The sequence below is a fragment of the Gracilinanus agilis genome, chromosome 1 (genome assembly GCF_016433145.1).
Source record: "Gracilinanus agilis isolate LMUSP501 chromosome 1, AgileGrace, whole genome shotgun sequence".
Lineage (NCBI taxonomy): Eukaryota > Metazoa > Chordata > Mammalia > Didelphimorphia > Didelphidae > Gracilinanus > Gracilinanus agilis.
Genome location: NC_058130.1, coordinates 462940042 through 462954181, shown reverse-complemented (window position 1 = coordinate 462954181; position 14140 = coordinate 462940042). Strand labels below are relative to the sequence as shown.

The 14140-nt window shown below is 35.1% G+C and overlaps 1 pseudogene; it reads right to left on the bottom strand.

Annotated features, from left to right (window-relative positions):
- Positions 1 to 239: 239 nt before the first annotated feature.
- LOC123232621 lies at positions 240 to 369 on the bottom strand (annotated as a pseudogene).
- Between the last annotated feature and the right edge of the window lie 13771 nt (positions 370 to 14140).

Genomic DNA, 14140 nt, shown 5'->3' with positions numbered 1-14140 from the left:
ATGACAAATTGGCTGTCCCAGAGTTTAGGAATTTTGTCACATTGACAAATACAGGCAATGTAGATTAATTTCCATCTGTTTCTTAAAGTGTTTTTGAGTTTATGAGTATTGCCATTATATTTTCTAGTGATATGTTATGATGCTGTGAAAACATCTGAAAAACATTCCTTATCATTTCCTAGCTTCTGTTGCTTTTCTTTGACTAATTCAACATTTTCTTAGCATGAACTTTATCTTCATTTTAACTAAATATTTCTTCCCAAATAAAAACAAATGTTACTTATTCGAGTTAGTATGTGTTATTTCTAGTAGCAATAATTGCACCTTGGTTAAACTTCATTGGCTATGATACTGCCACTGCACAAAGCATTATGTTATATCTCTGTTATTTCTGAGAACATAACAGCTTTTTTTCTGCCAGATTATATGTTAAGCAATTTTTAATAATAATTTTCTGATATTTTGTGATTCATGTTCTTTCTCTCCTTTTTGTCTCTCTTCCCTCCCCTAGAAGGCATGTAATATAATATGGGTTGCACATGTGTTATCGTACAATTCATATTTCCGTGTTTGTCATGTTGTAAAAGAAGATATATATTGCTTACACTATAGAAAATTTCACAGAGAAAGTAAAGTGAATGATAATATACTTCAAGGGAAAAACTCAGAAGAAAGGAAATTTAGAAGTTTAGAATGCTAATGTCAAGCCTATTTACAAGAAGTGAATTAAAAGCTGACTCCCATCCAGGTCAATGGGAAGTAATTTAGTGTAGTTTTCCAGTATGGTGTAAAAAGTATAAGCTGACCACTACCCATGACTAATGACCTTGGGTAAGAAATTAGTGGGTCTGGACCCGCTGACCTAATCATATTTTTAAAAATTATATATTTAGGAAGCACCATTACCACCAGAGCCAAAAACACTTAATTAAACAAATACATTGAAAAATTCTGTGCCAAACCACAAACTCTACATTGTTTACAATTTGTTTACAATTATGTAAAATATATATGTATGCTAATATAAACATCCTCTGATTTTATTTCCCTTTGAATTTTTTTTTACTTCAATATTTTTTCCTCTTGGTTTTGTGGCTTATTTTTATGTAACCATGGCATGTATTATTCTCATTCTCTTTTCATCTCTTCATATATTGCCCTTATTTTCTTTATAGTTCCAAAATTTATTATTTCTAATAACAAAATGAAATCAATTACATCCAAATATTACAGTCTATTCAGCCACTTCTCATTTTCATTGAATCTGACTGGACTGAGCCTGCCAAGCTGTCTCCTTTCAACAGTTGCCCAGGCAGGGAACCACTGAGAAGTTGTGTGTGTTGTCAGCTTCTCTAGTTCCTCAACCTGGGATTGGTTTGAATGTGGACATGGGCTATTGATGCGCTGATTGGATAATGCTATGAGTCTGACTGCTTTATTATCTTCCCTTTCCCAATGGCTTTAGATATATTCACCACTCAGGAAAGGTACTTCAATCTTTGACTTGGTATCAAAAAACTGTATTTAATTCTGTTTGAACAGGGTTAGGAACAAGGGAAAGGATGGAGGAGCTGGGAATGCATTGCTAATTATCTAAGTAGATGATCAAAGCTATAGAGGTTGCCGGATCAGGTAAAGGCTGGAGATTCTTCACCCTCTCACTAACTCTGGCTTGACTTGGCCAGAGCCAAGCCAAAGAATAGGAAAGGCTGTTGGTCTTTTTGAATGACAGTGGTACCGCTCTCTCTCAGCTCTATTGATGGTAGATATAATAGCTTTCTAGGTCTCTCAGGTGTAATAGGTATAGGCTTTAAAAGTATAAAGGCAGATTTTTGCAAGTATATTAGGGAAAGCCTTGGCTGGAAGTCATGGGCATTCTGAATAGAATGTAGGGGGTAGGGAGGAAAGAGCTAAGCAACAGACATTGTCATTTTTTGAGGGGTTTGGAGCAGATGTGCAATCAGCAGTCCCTATTTGACCTGGGATTTTGGAGATCAGTGAAGGTTGTAAAGACTGAAGACATCATTCTGCAAGTCAACTCTGAATAGGGAAGAGTATTGTGTTCTGGTGGACAGTTTGCAGACAACTCTCCCTACTTGTTTACTTTTGGATCATCAACTGTGGAGGAGTTAGTTCATGGTATCCTGAAGATATCTCAGGATCAGTTGTGAGAACCCAAATCCAAGCCCTCTTCCTCAGGTCATTAGCCAAGCTGTCAAACCTGGCAGAAGCTAGGTTGGCTAAGGAACTTATCCTTTCGACTCCAGGCCTGGGCAGTTAGACATAGTTTCACCTCAACCCCTCTCCTCTCCTCTCAAAAAACAATTAAACTATTTCCCTGTGTGTTTTCTTTGTACTTTGAAGTTTCCATAGTGTGGATTTATTATACTCTGAGTTTATCCCTTGTCTATATGGAACAGGGTGACAGTTAGGCCTAACTGTCAGTTCTGTCAACAGTCATTTCCCTTAACAGTTAAAGCCAGTTTTCCTAACTTGTTAAGTCCCCATCTATTGTCCATTCCTGTCTCCTACTCACCCTTCTGAACCCACATATAATATTTAAGTTAACTCCCCTGATTTTTCCCATAAGACAGGCATGGAAGTTGAATTGAATATATAGGGCCTACCCTCCCTCTCTTGAACCTTCCACCACCCAAGATTGCTGCAGAATGAGCCCTCCTATGCTGGTCATGATGGGTATTTATAAGGTTGACTTTTGGCCCTGGTTCATGGCACCTGGGTACATTCCGAGGTCTCCAACTGACGATCTTGTCACTCAAAGTGGAGTTCATCTCAAAAACTTATATGTTTGTTGTTGTTGATATATCTTTTGTTGTTGTTATTATTGTTGTTGTTGTTGTGTAATAGCTGTTGTTATATGGTTAGAGAAGAAATTCAAATATAGCTTGACATGCATTCAAGAGTTTTGGGGAAAAAATTTCAGAGGATTCAAAGAAATCATAATTATTGTTGTTCAGAATAAAAATAAAAGTAATTCCAAGATATATGAACTTCGTGGGAGGGAGGAGGGAATGAGGAAGAGTGAGAGAAAATGAAAGGAGGCAGTAAGGAGGGAAAATAAGAAAGAAATGAAAAAAACAAAGAAAGGAAGGAAGAGAGACTAAGTACAGAGAGGAAGAAAAGATTTGATTAAAAAAAAGAAAGGAAAAAGGAATCCTAAAGACTAAAATTAAACAATTATAGTGAAAAAGAAATGAGGGAGTTGATTATAATAGTAATATGGATACACAGGAAAAATAGCAGTCTTTTTATATTTCTAAAATAAGTATGATTGTTGGAGTCAAGGATAGGTCATGGTGCATGAATGCAAAAAGGTATCTTAGCTCCATAAAAACAGTGTCAAGAGAACTACAATTTATTATGAACAGAGTCTGGCAAGGAGAGTTTAGAGTTGCATAAATACTTTTCATGATTTTATTATGAGAAAGAAATAAATCAAACACAAGACAAGACTTCCGCTGGAAGTGGTTGAGATCATGATCATTAATGATAGAGAGATTAAGCTCCATGACTCTTACTTTGCTTCTCTTATCTCTACCAAAAAATGTTTTGGGATGGAAAAGGAAAGTAAAAATACTCATAAAATGTTTTGAACTAAGATAAGTAGAGTTCAGAATAGAATATTTTGTTATTGTGAGTGCAAGCCAGTAGGAAAACACCCAAAATTTCTCTCTCTCTGTCTCTGTTTTTTTCTCTCTGTCTCTCTTTCCCTCCATATCAATAGTTATAGATACACATACATATCTACATTTATATTATTTTTATTAGCAAACATGATTTCTGGACAATAGTCAGTAACAGTTGAAAATCATAGAGAAAAGGAAATATACTGCACAACTGGAGATAGCTGAATGTTGTTCTATTTTTTTAAATGTATAATTTTCCCAATCTTCCAGTAAACTTGACATCATTTTATGATGAAATTAGGAATGTATTATGAGACCATTTATTAGATCTGTTTCCCAAAGAGATCAAAGATAAAGTAAAAGGGCCTACTTTTACAAAATATATGTATACACATATATGTGCTTTGTGGTACATATATTAGCATAAATTACATATTTCCATGTTCATCACATTGTTTGGATCTGGCCTCAGACACCTGTTAGTTGTGTGACCTGGGAGAGTTACTTAATCCAAATTGACAAGCCCTTATAACTCTTCTACATGGTAACTGATACTAGTATTGAATCTAAGCCAAAAGGTTAGGGTTTTTAAAGGAAGAATGAGGTAAATTCCATGAATATATACACAAAGAGAAGTTAAGGATTTAAGTAAAAAAAAAGAAAAATCAACATATTCTCAGAAAAAATAAACAAATAAAAAATGATGTATTATACAAAAGTTTGTAAGAGAATATGTCAAAAAGAAAACAATGACTTAATAGAATGAGCTTGGCTACATAAAGAACAGGATAAACCACAATGCGTTTATGATAGCTACTAAAAAGTAGATCAAGAGAATGTGGTAAATGTACTTTGCCTATATTTTAAAAAGTATATTAGAAAATTATTCATCACATTATCTTTGGAAATGAAATAGAGATGGATGAGCTACAAATATTAAAGTTAAGGCAATTCAGGACTGGTTTTATGGATAAACCTCAAATCTTTCATTAAATGCTTTGATGTCAATTTGGAATTGGGTCTCTGGTAAAATATCCAAGTGATATGTATTTGGCTCTATACTGTTTAGTACTATGTTAACTACTAATGATCCGATAAAACTTTGAAGAGCATGATATAAAAATTCCATAAGTATGGAAGGATCAGTGAATCTGGAATCAATCTTAAGGGCATGTTAGTGGACTCAAAGATGAGTCAACAATGTGATTTGATGGTCAAAAAAGTCTATGTAACTTTTGACTGAACTAACAGAAGCATAGTGAACAGCACTGGAGAGCTAATAATTCCAATATCATCTTTTCATAATACATATCAAATATTGAGTTCAGTGTATATTGTCATTATTTATGAAAAGTGCTTTTGGAATTTAGGGTCTTTAGCCTAGATACATAGTCTTTGATACATTTAAGTGATTAGAGCTGGTATTTACAAAGGGGGTTGTACTTATTCCAATTGGTCATAGAGGACAAAATTAAAGTGATTTAAGGGTTGTTCAGGGAAGGTGGAGCCAAGATGGCAAAGTAGAAACAGGAAAAGCTCAAACAAAGATGACAATCCTTTCCAACCAACCATAAAATAATGCTTTAAAATGAATATTAGATTGAAAGAGCCAAGAGAGAATGAAGTGAAGCAACTTTTAGGCAGTGACAAACTTGAAAAGTAGGCAGTGAGGGTCTGGTTCACTGTGATAAGAAGGGAGCACAGTCTCCAGGAGACTAAATAAGAAGTATCAGTATGAACCATTAGCAAGCCCCTTCCCCACATCTACTTTTCCACAGTTTGAACCTGGGTCCAAGTCAACACCCAGACCCTGAGACCCTGCCTAAGCCAACAGCAGTGCAACCACAAGTACATTACCTAAAGTTCCAAGCCCTAACTCAAGCCTAATGTGAATTCCAGAATCCCAGTATGAGGTAATCTGTGTGGCAGACCTAGGCTGAGCCCCCAAAACTCCTCCTTTCCAACCCACTCTCTCTCTTCAGTGCTTGGTAATAGCTGGCTGTTTTTCACAAACCCACTGAAGCAAATATTCCCCTTAGAATTAGGGCTAGATGGTTACATATTTACCTGTGATTTATTATCCTATAGAAAACTCTGCCTAAGCTTCAGAGAGGTAAACTAAGCCATTGAATTAAGATTGTAAATCATTTCTAACCATTGTCCATATAAAAAGCTTCCTTAAACTCTTAGTTTATGTCACTTTCTCTATAAAATACTAGCTGTGATCAGTAAACCTTAGGACCCTTAGGAACTGCTAACATATCGATTATATGAAATTATAAAGCTTTTGTACAAACAAAAATAATGTAATCAAGATTAGAAAAGAAACAACAAATGGGGGGGAGATGTATAACAAATTTCTCTTAGGAAGGTTTAATTTCTCAAATTTATAAAGAACAATGTCAAATCTACAAGAAGGCAAGCCATTCCCTAATTGACAGGTGGTCAAAGGATGTGAACAAGCAGTTTTCAGATGAGGAAATCAAAGCCATCAATAATTATATGAAAAAATGTTATAAATCAGTCTTGATGGGAAAAATGCAAATTAACAGAGCTGAGGTATCACCTCATACATATCAGCTTGACCAATATGACAGTAAAGGAAAATGATAAATGTTGGAGGGGATGTGACAAAATTGGTACATTAATGCATCTTTGGTGGAATTGTGAATTGATCCAACCATTCTGGAGATTAATTTGGAACTTGTAAAGGAGGTTATGAGACCTCTTATCTAGGTGGGTTAACACAGGTGAATGAGATTGCTTTAAGTAAGATTCAATGACTGCAGCTGGGTGTGGTCTGTTTTAAACCAGCTGACAGGCCCCACCACTCAGTTGATTCCTCCTTTACAACTACTAATGAGGAAGTAAAAGATTCTTCCCCAACTGTCAGTGCTAAATGAACTTAGTTCTTTACATGAAATGAATATTAATAAACTCAAATTATTAAAGATGCTATAACTGAATGTGATTTGTTGGTTTTGATGTTGATCCTGATAATAGAAGATCAATAATCACTTGAATGAGCTTGATGATAGAAAGGAGAATTTCTAACTGATACCTTTCCCCTAAGAATCTTCAGCACAGATCAGGTCAGTACAGGCTTCTCTCCTTTTAACTTGTTTAATAAAGGTAAACAAGTTTAGGGAAAGATTGGGTTGAAATGAAGAGGAAAGAGGGATTAGGAATGAATCCTAGAAACTTGTTTAACTAACTAAGCCTATAATAAATCTTCTGGAGTTTTTAGGTAAAGTTGATTCACTGAAACTGTCAGCAAATTGCCTTAGTCAGACCTAAGTCCTGACTCCAGTTGCTTGATGTTCTAGCTCATTTCAAGTTGGCTTGGTTTAACAGAGTTGATCTTCAATATTTATCTTCTTGTTGATATTTAGAGAGTTGTATAGTATTGATGATCTACATGAATGGATGCTGATAGCAATGGATGAGCAGTGAGTCCAGGTAACTAATCTTATAAGGCGGGGGTCAGCGACGTATGACTCTCGAGTCATATCTGGCTCAACCTCCCAACCTGCCAGTCCAGGCAGAGCCCCAGGATGTGCCCCAGGGAGCCCTTCAGCCCCCGCCTCAGATTCCAGTGCCTTCTGCCTCCATCCTCCTCCTTCCACACATGTTTATGGCTCTCATGGCCAAAAAGGTTGCCAACCGTTGCTATAAGGTATAAGTTAACCTTAGCTAAGAGACAATTTTGAAATGCCTACCCTCCCACCATTCTCAAGACTGAGACCCTGAGGATAGAAATAAATCTCAATTTATAGGCTCCTCTCAACAGACTTTTTGGTCTCATGCCAACTCATGCCACCCCTGCATTCTGCATTCCAACCTCACTAACTGGCAACTATCCTGGCCCAATATGGTTTCTTACAAAAGTATTTACAAACTATGTCCAAAGAGTTTAGAAACTGTCCTCACTCTTTGATCCTTTACCATCGCAACTGGGTCTGTATCCCAAAGAGATGATTAAAAAAAGGGAAAGAATCTACTCATACAAAAATATTTACAGTTGCTCTTTTTGTAGTGGCAAAGAATTGGCATTCGAGGGGATGCTCATCATTTGGGGAATGACTGAGCAAATTGTGTTATTTTGGTCATGGAATATTCTTCTGGCATAAGAAATGATAAGGAAGATGATTTCAGAAAAAAGTTGGAAATATTTGCAGTAACTAATGCAGAGCAAATGAAGCAGAACTGGGAGAACATTGTATACAGTAACAGAAATATTGTATGATGATCAACTGTGAAAAGTTAGCTACTCTTAGCAATGCAGTGACCTGAGACACTTCTAAAAGACATGATGGGGAATGTTATCCACCTCCAGAGAGAGAACTATTGGAGTCATATGGATGAAGATAAAAGCAAACTATCTCTTACGTCAGTGTATTTATGATTTTATTTTGATATTTCACTTTTGCATGAGTGTGTTCTTACAACAATAACCAATATGAAAGTGTGTTTTGCATGATCGTAAAAATAAAATAAAAAATTTTGTTCACTCAAATTTAGCCTTGGATAAAGAATCTATAAAGCCAAAAACTTCCTAATATTAAAACTATCAAAAATGTGATGGACAGCTATATAATATAATGAGTTCTCTGTTCACTCGAGTTTTTCAGATAAAACCCTAGGAGAATAGCCTTCTAAAAGATACACTGTAGAATACATTCTTATTCAAGTACAGATTAGGCAGGATGTACTTCAAGGTTCTCTCTAAAGATGAGATTCTATAGTTTGGTCAGGTGAATCATAAACTAAATGTTCAGAAGTTTCCATGAACTATATTATAGTTAGTTCTAAAAGAAGTAAACAAACCAAATGTAACTGATGAGGAAATGTTATTGATCTTTGAAAATAATGGCAAATAGGAGGGATGGTTTATGGTTAAATTAGGTTGTTTCCCAGTCAAGTGTTCAGTTCAAAAGTATTTGTTATGTGCTTACTATATGGAAGCCACTATTCTAAGTTTTTGGTATTGCAAAGAAAAGTAAAGAAACATGGTCACTTCCTTCAAAGGGTCTCATTCTTTCAGAGTGTGAAATTTATTGTTTCTTGGAAAGCCTCAAGCTAAAAAAAGTTTCATAAGTTAGCAATGTGCCACAGAAGTATAAGAGTTATGAAATGAAAGAGGTGGTAGTCATTGGATGAAGAAAGAATCAACTGGCAGAAATCCCCAATACAAGAACTTCTCTTGGGTCCTCTTTCCTGTGAGAACTTAAAGTCATATTGTAAAAGTGGCCTGTAATTCTATAGTTGCTATTTAGCCCTAAGGATCTTGGCTGACTCCTGAGCTCACACTGAAGAGATATTGATGCTTTCAGTTGGGAAGCTGTCAATTAGATGTACATGTTGACATAACGACTCAGAAGTGCAGAGCTGGTGACTCCTTGGAGAATTTACTGGCTTTGTTTCATAGACAGGGCCAGCCACATGATGGTCCATTTGCTCCAGATATTTTCACTGTTTCCTGCCATGTGGCTGTATATTGAGAAGTGAATTTTGATTGTGCAAACACAGCCTATGTGTAGGCAATGACACAAAAGGCTTTTGTAAACTGTAAAAGGACTATAACAATGCATGCCTTCTATTGCTATATTAATTTGCCATATTTCCATGAAGAGTAGTCCTATCTAAAAGACAATTACAAAGCTTTTTTATTCCCACTATAGCACTGATGACTCAATAGCAAAATGAACATCAAAAACAAGGCAATTCTGTGACATGAAGAAATAGAATTGTCTTTTTTTAAGTAGAAATCTTTGTGTTAGAAAAATAATGTGCTGATAAAGATATGAGAGGCATCTTTTGAAAAGGAGGATGCATTGGTTCAGCTAGTGAGTGTGACTTTAAATAATATTTTAGAGGAATTATGAGATCAATGTGGGAATAACAAAAGTAAGTACATTATATGGCTATCAGGAATAACAGGTATAAGTTCTAGGGAAACTATCAAGTACAAATTAACTTCACTTCATTCCTAGGGTATTTTTTAAATGTTTAAAATTAATAAAGCAATAATCTTACTTTTCTCTTTCCTGCAAATATTTGATATTCCGTAATGTAATTTGGCTAGAGAAACAAACATTATTTCAAAAGATATTTGAATGGAAGTGAACTTAGAAAATAATAAGTGTAAACTAGAGATCTTATTTGATGAATAGTTGATTCAAAGAGTAGTTATCAAACATAAAACAATAAGCTACATGACTGGCATAAGGAACTAGAAAAGGAAATATGAAGAAATAAGTGATTATATTTAATTTATTAAAATGACATTTAACTTAAAATAATTAAATTCCCTAAAAGTATGTTCTTTTCACACACACTTTATTAGTTTCATATGTGTTTGCCATTCTGTACACCCCTCTCATGCAAGTATTAGCACCATCTTCTCCCAATGATAAAGCTGTACATACTTTTCTGTACATACTTGATATAACAACTTGAATAGAAATTCAAAGGAAATAGGTGAGCATGTTCAGAGGACAGATTTTTCTAAAAATGTATTGGTTTCTAAAGAAAAAAATGACTACTCTGGTTCCCAGTATTAATCTTTATTGTAGAATATATCCCAATATATTTGGAGTCCAATTGCAGACAAGCTCTGGACATTAGAAAGTTAAGTGGCTTGCTGCCATTTTGAGACTTTTGTAGAGAATAAAATTTATATTCAATAGCTAAATATTATATTTTAATAAAATTATATTAATAATACACTAACATTAAAAGCTAACTAAAAAGGTACTAACCGGTCCACTCCCAAGAGCAAAAAGAGGAAGAATGAGGTGGAGTCTCAGAACTTATACAAAACATGACCAGGCAAATATAGACAAAAGGAAAAGCATTGTAGGTAATGCAGAAAGGAAGTTTGGGCAATGTAGTTTTTAGGTATTCAAGATATTTATAACTATACACTTTCATGGTTTTATAGTCAACAATAAATAAAGGTAGTAAATAAGTAAAAATAAGTAAAGGATTTGGCATTATTGCCAATTGCTCCAATTTAGAATAATAAAACTTGAAGAACTTAGGAATGTAACGCTAGATAGTAAATAAAATCAAAGCACAATCAAGTCCATAAAGTTTCTTCAGCTAGATAACCCAGTTGATAGAGTGGTAGGCCATAGAAACATGAAGACAAATTCAATTCCAGCCTCAGACACTTGGCAGCTGTGTGACCCTGGGTATGTGATATAGTTTCTGTTTGCCTCAGTTTCCTCACCTGTAAAATTGGGATGATAATAATGACATCTACTTCATTAGTTATCATGAGAATCAGATAACGATTGTAAAACACTTGTCACATTTCCTAGCACATATAAGTGCTATATAAATGTTAGCAATTCTTATGATTACCATTATATGCCTATTGATAATAACAAAATTCAGCAAAGCATAACAAATGATCAATCAGCCTTTGAGTCAAGAATAACTGGATGTAACTTCTGCCTCTGATATAACTCTGTGACCCTAAACACATCATGTCAACTCTCAGTGTCACAAGCAACTCTCAAGAATATATAAATTGTCAAGTGAATGTCAACCTGCATTAGTATAACATGTTATCATTATCACAATTACCCAAAAGCAAATAAATATTTGTCTATATTCCCAACCTTTAAAAATGGTTAGGGCATATAAATGAACTAGACTTTTATAGAGATAGGTTCCAAACTTTCTCTCTCAGTGCTGTGCCTGGTGCCAGGAAGTTTTTGTTCTTGTTCAGTATACTCTTCCCAACACAATTTAGGGTTCTGATACTGGGTAATGGAATGGTCTGCCATTTCCTTCTCTAGCACATTTTAGAACTGTCACAAACAGGGTTACATGACTTGTCAAAGGTCACACCACTAGTAAATGTGTCCCTCTCTCAGAATTTTGAGGATCAAATCAAATAATAATTGTAAATTAATGTAATGAATCGAATAAAGTAATTGAATGAATTTACCATTATCAGGAATGCAAAGCTCCAAGACAACTGTATTCATAAAACCCCCTTTTCACCCTTACACAACTCCAAGGGAATCATGACAAGAAAGGCTATTTACTGTCATAGAAGGAACTGATGGAGGCAAAATGCATTCTTCACATTATTTCCTTCATGAATTTTTCTCTAATATAAGGTATATGTGTCTTCTTCCACAATATGATAAATAGAGAAATAGATAGTGTATGATAGCACATGTATATAGAGAACCAGCTCTATATTTCTGGGGTTCTGAGTGGCATTTATGGCATCAGATGGAATGAGAGCAGTCAGACTAAATGCTTAACTCATAACTATTCCAACTTGCCATGGAGTCTTGAGTTTAATATATACTGGTTTCACACAAAGAGCACAGAGAAAGAATCACAGCTGTGAAGGGGTTATAAATTATACAAAAACCCATTAAATTCTAAAAAGTAGAGAGATAGGTCCAGCATTAAAGGCCAAATTCCAACTGCCAATTAGTAGGAGGTTAATTCTGGGAGCAGAAATATATTTCATAGAAATCCTAAACAAATTGAGTCCTATACTCTTGATTTACAGGATTGCACCTGGTCAGATAAAGTGTTGTCTAGCTTTGATGGTTTCAGGCCTTGATTGTCTAAGTAATATACTTTGTAGAGGACAGAGAGAATTCCAGGAATAGGGGAGACTAAAAGTACAGGGAAGTCCTGTGAGAGGAATAGCATGTAATCTAATGTGCCTGAATGGTAATATTTATATTAAAGTGTAAAGTATGAGTACATTAATAAGTAAGAAAAGGTCAGATTAGAAAGGGCATTAAAATCAACCAGAGGACATCATTAGTTTGGCCCTAGATAAAAGGAAGTGAATAAGGTTTTCCTGAAGAAGACTTACATGTTCAGATCTATACTTTAGGAAAATCCTTTTGCATTTGAGTGAAGATCAGACTGTAGTTGAACTTGAATTGAGGATCTAATGCAGAGAGACTAATCAAAACAAAATTTTTTGGCATCTTTTTTGCCAGAGTTTCAAGGGGGTCTGGAGAAATCATGCTGCTTACTAAAAGGTTTATTAGATAACAAAATTATTTCAGAGACCAAGCTTATTGCTTCAGCTGCCTCTCCATAAAACAGAAGCAAAGACTATGATTTTTTAAAACTTTCTCAGTGGTTCCTCAACTAGAAAGTGATTTTGGAGGAAAGCATTCCAAGGATAATTCAATATTGAATGTATTTTAGTTTGTGTCTTTGGCTATGAAGACTATGAGTGAGACTTCCATAATGACAGTAGTCTACATTAGTGCCTATTCAAAATTGTTAAAAGTTATATGGTTTATTAAAGCTCTCACATAGTAATATAGCTAATATAGTATCTGGATCATCACTATATCAACTTCTACTCACATTGATACATTGAATCCTCCAGTGCCTTGACCATATCTCCTCCCTCAGGAATCTAAGTATAGTATAGTAAGACTAGTAGTTACAGAAATGGCATCCTAAGGGTGTGACATGCTCTTCCAGCAGTAACACTGAGTTTAGAGAGAAAGTGAAGTAGAGTTTAGAGAACTCATATGACAAACTGGAAAAATGATTCCTAGTTCACAAGTTCATTTCCTCCCTTAATGGGGTTCTTACAAAGTTCCCCTTGGACATATGACAAAATAGTGCAAGCCCCAATATATAGCTTTCTTGGAGCAGATAGGTGGCACTGTGGATAAAGTGCTTGGTCTGGAGTTAAAAAACTCCATTTTGTGAGTTCAAATCTGGCCTCAGACACTTACTAGCCATGTAACCTTTGATAAGTCACTTAATTTTTTGCCTCAGTTTGCTTATCTGCAAAAAGAACTGGAGAAAGCAAAGTATTCCAGCATTTTAACCTAGAAAACTCCAAATAGGATCATTAAGAGTCAGACCTGGTTGATAAAATACAGCAACAACCACCAAATAGCTTTGGATTTTCAACTTGCCTGTCCTTGGCTCCTGATGAAGATATTGCTATATGCTTTTCTGGGGACATAGCTAGGAACTCATTGATAAAATGGGAAGTCATCTAGATATTGTAATGAAATGTACTTGTTTTCTGGGGATGAGGGAAAATGGTTTGTGAAGATGAGATTAAGGTGATTTTTTTTTCCATTCATCAGGTTATTCTTCCAAAGAACCCTAACTCTCCTCTCACTAACCATTGGGACAACTTTAAATGTCCCTTGATTCTAGTGGGTGTTATTACCATCCCCATTTTCAGTTAAGGAAACTGAGGCAACATAGGGTAAGCCCAAGTTCACAAAACACTTTGAGTGTCTCAGACTGGATTTGATCTGAAGTTTTCCTGATTCTAGGACCTGTGCTTTATCCACTATAGCACCAGCTGCCTCTGAATAGTTTCATAAACACATACTTCCTTGAGTCATAATGAAATAGTCAACTGAAATACAACATGTATTTTAAAGGCTCATTGACTGAATTTTTTGGTAGATAAATCTCATTGTCTTTTAAGCTTTCAATCCATGAACAAAAACTTGTTTCCA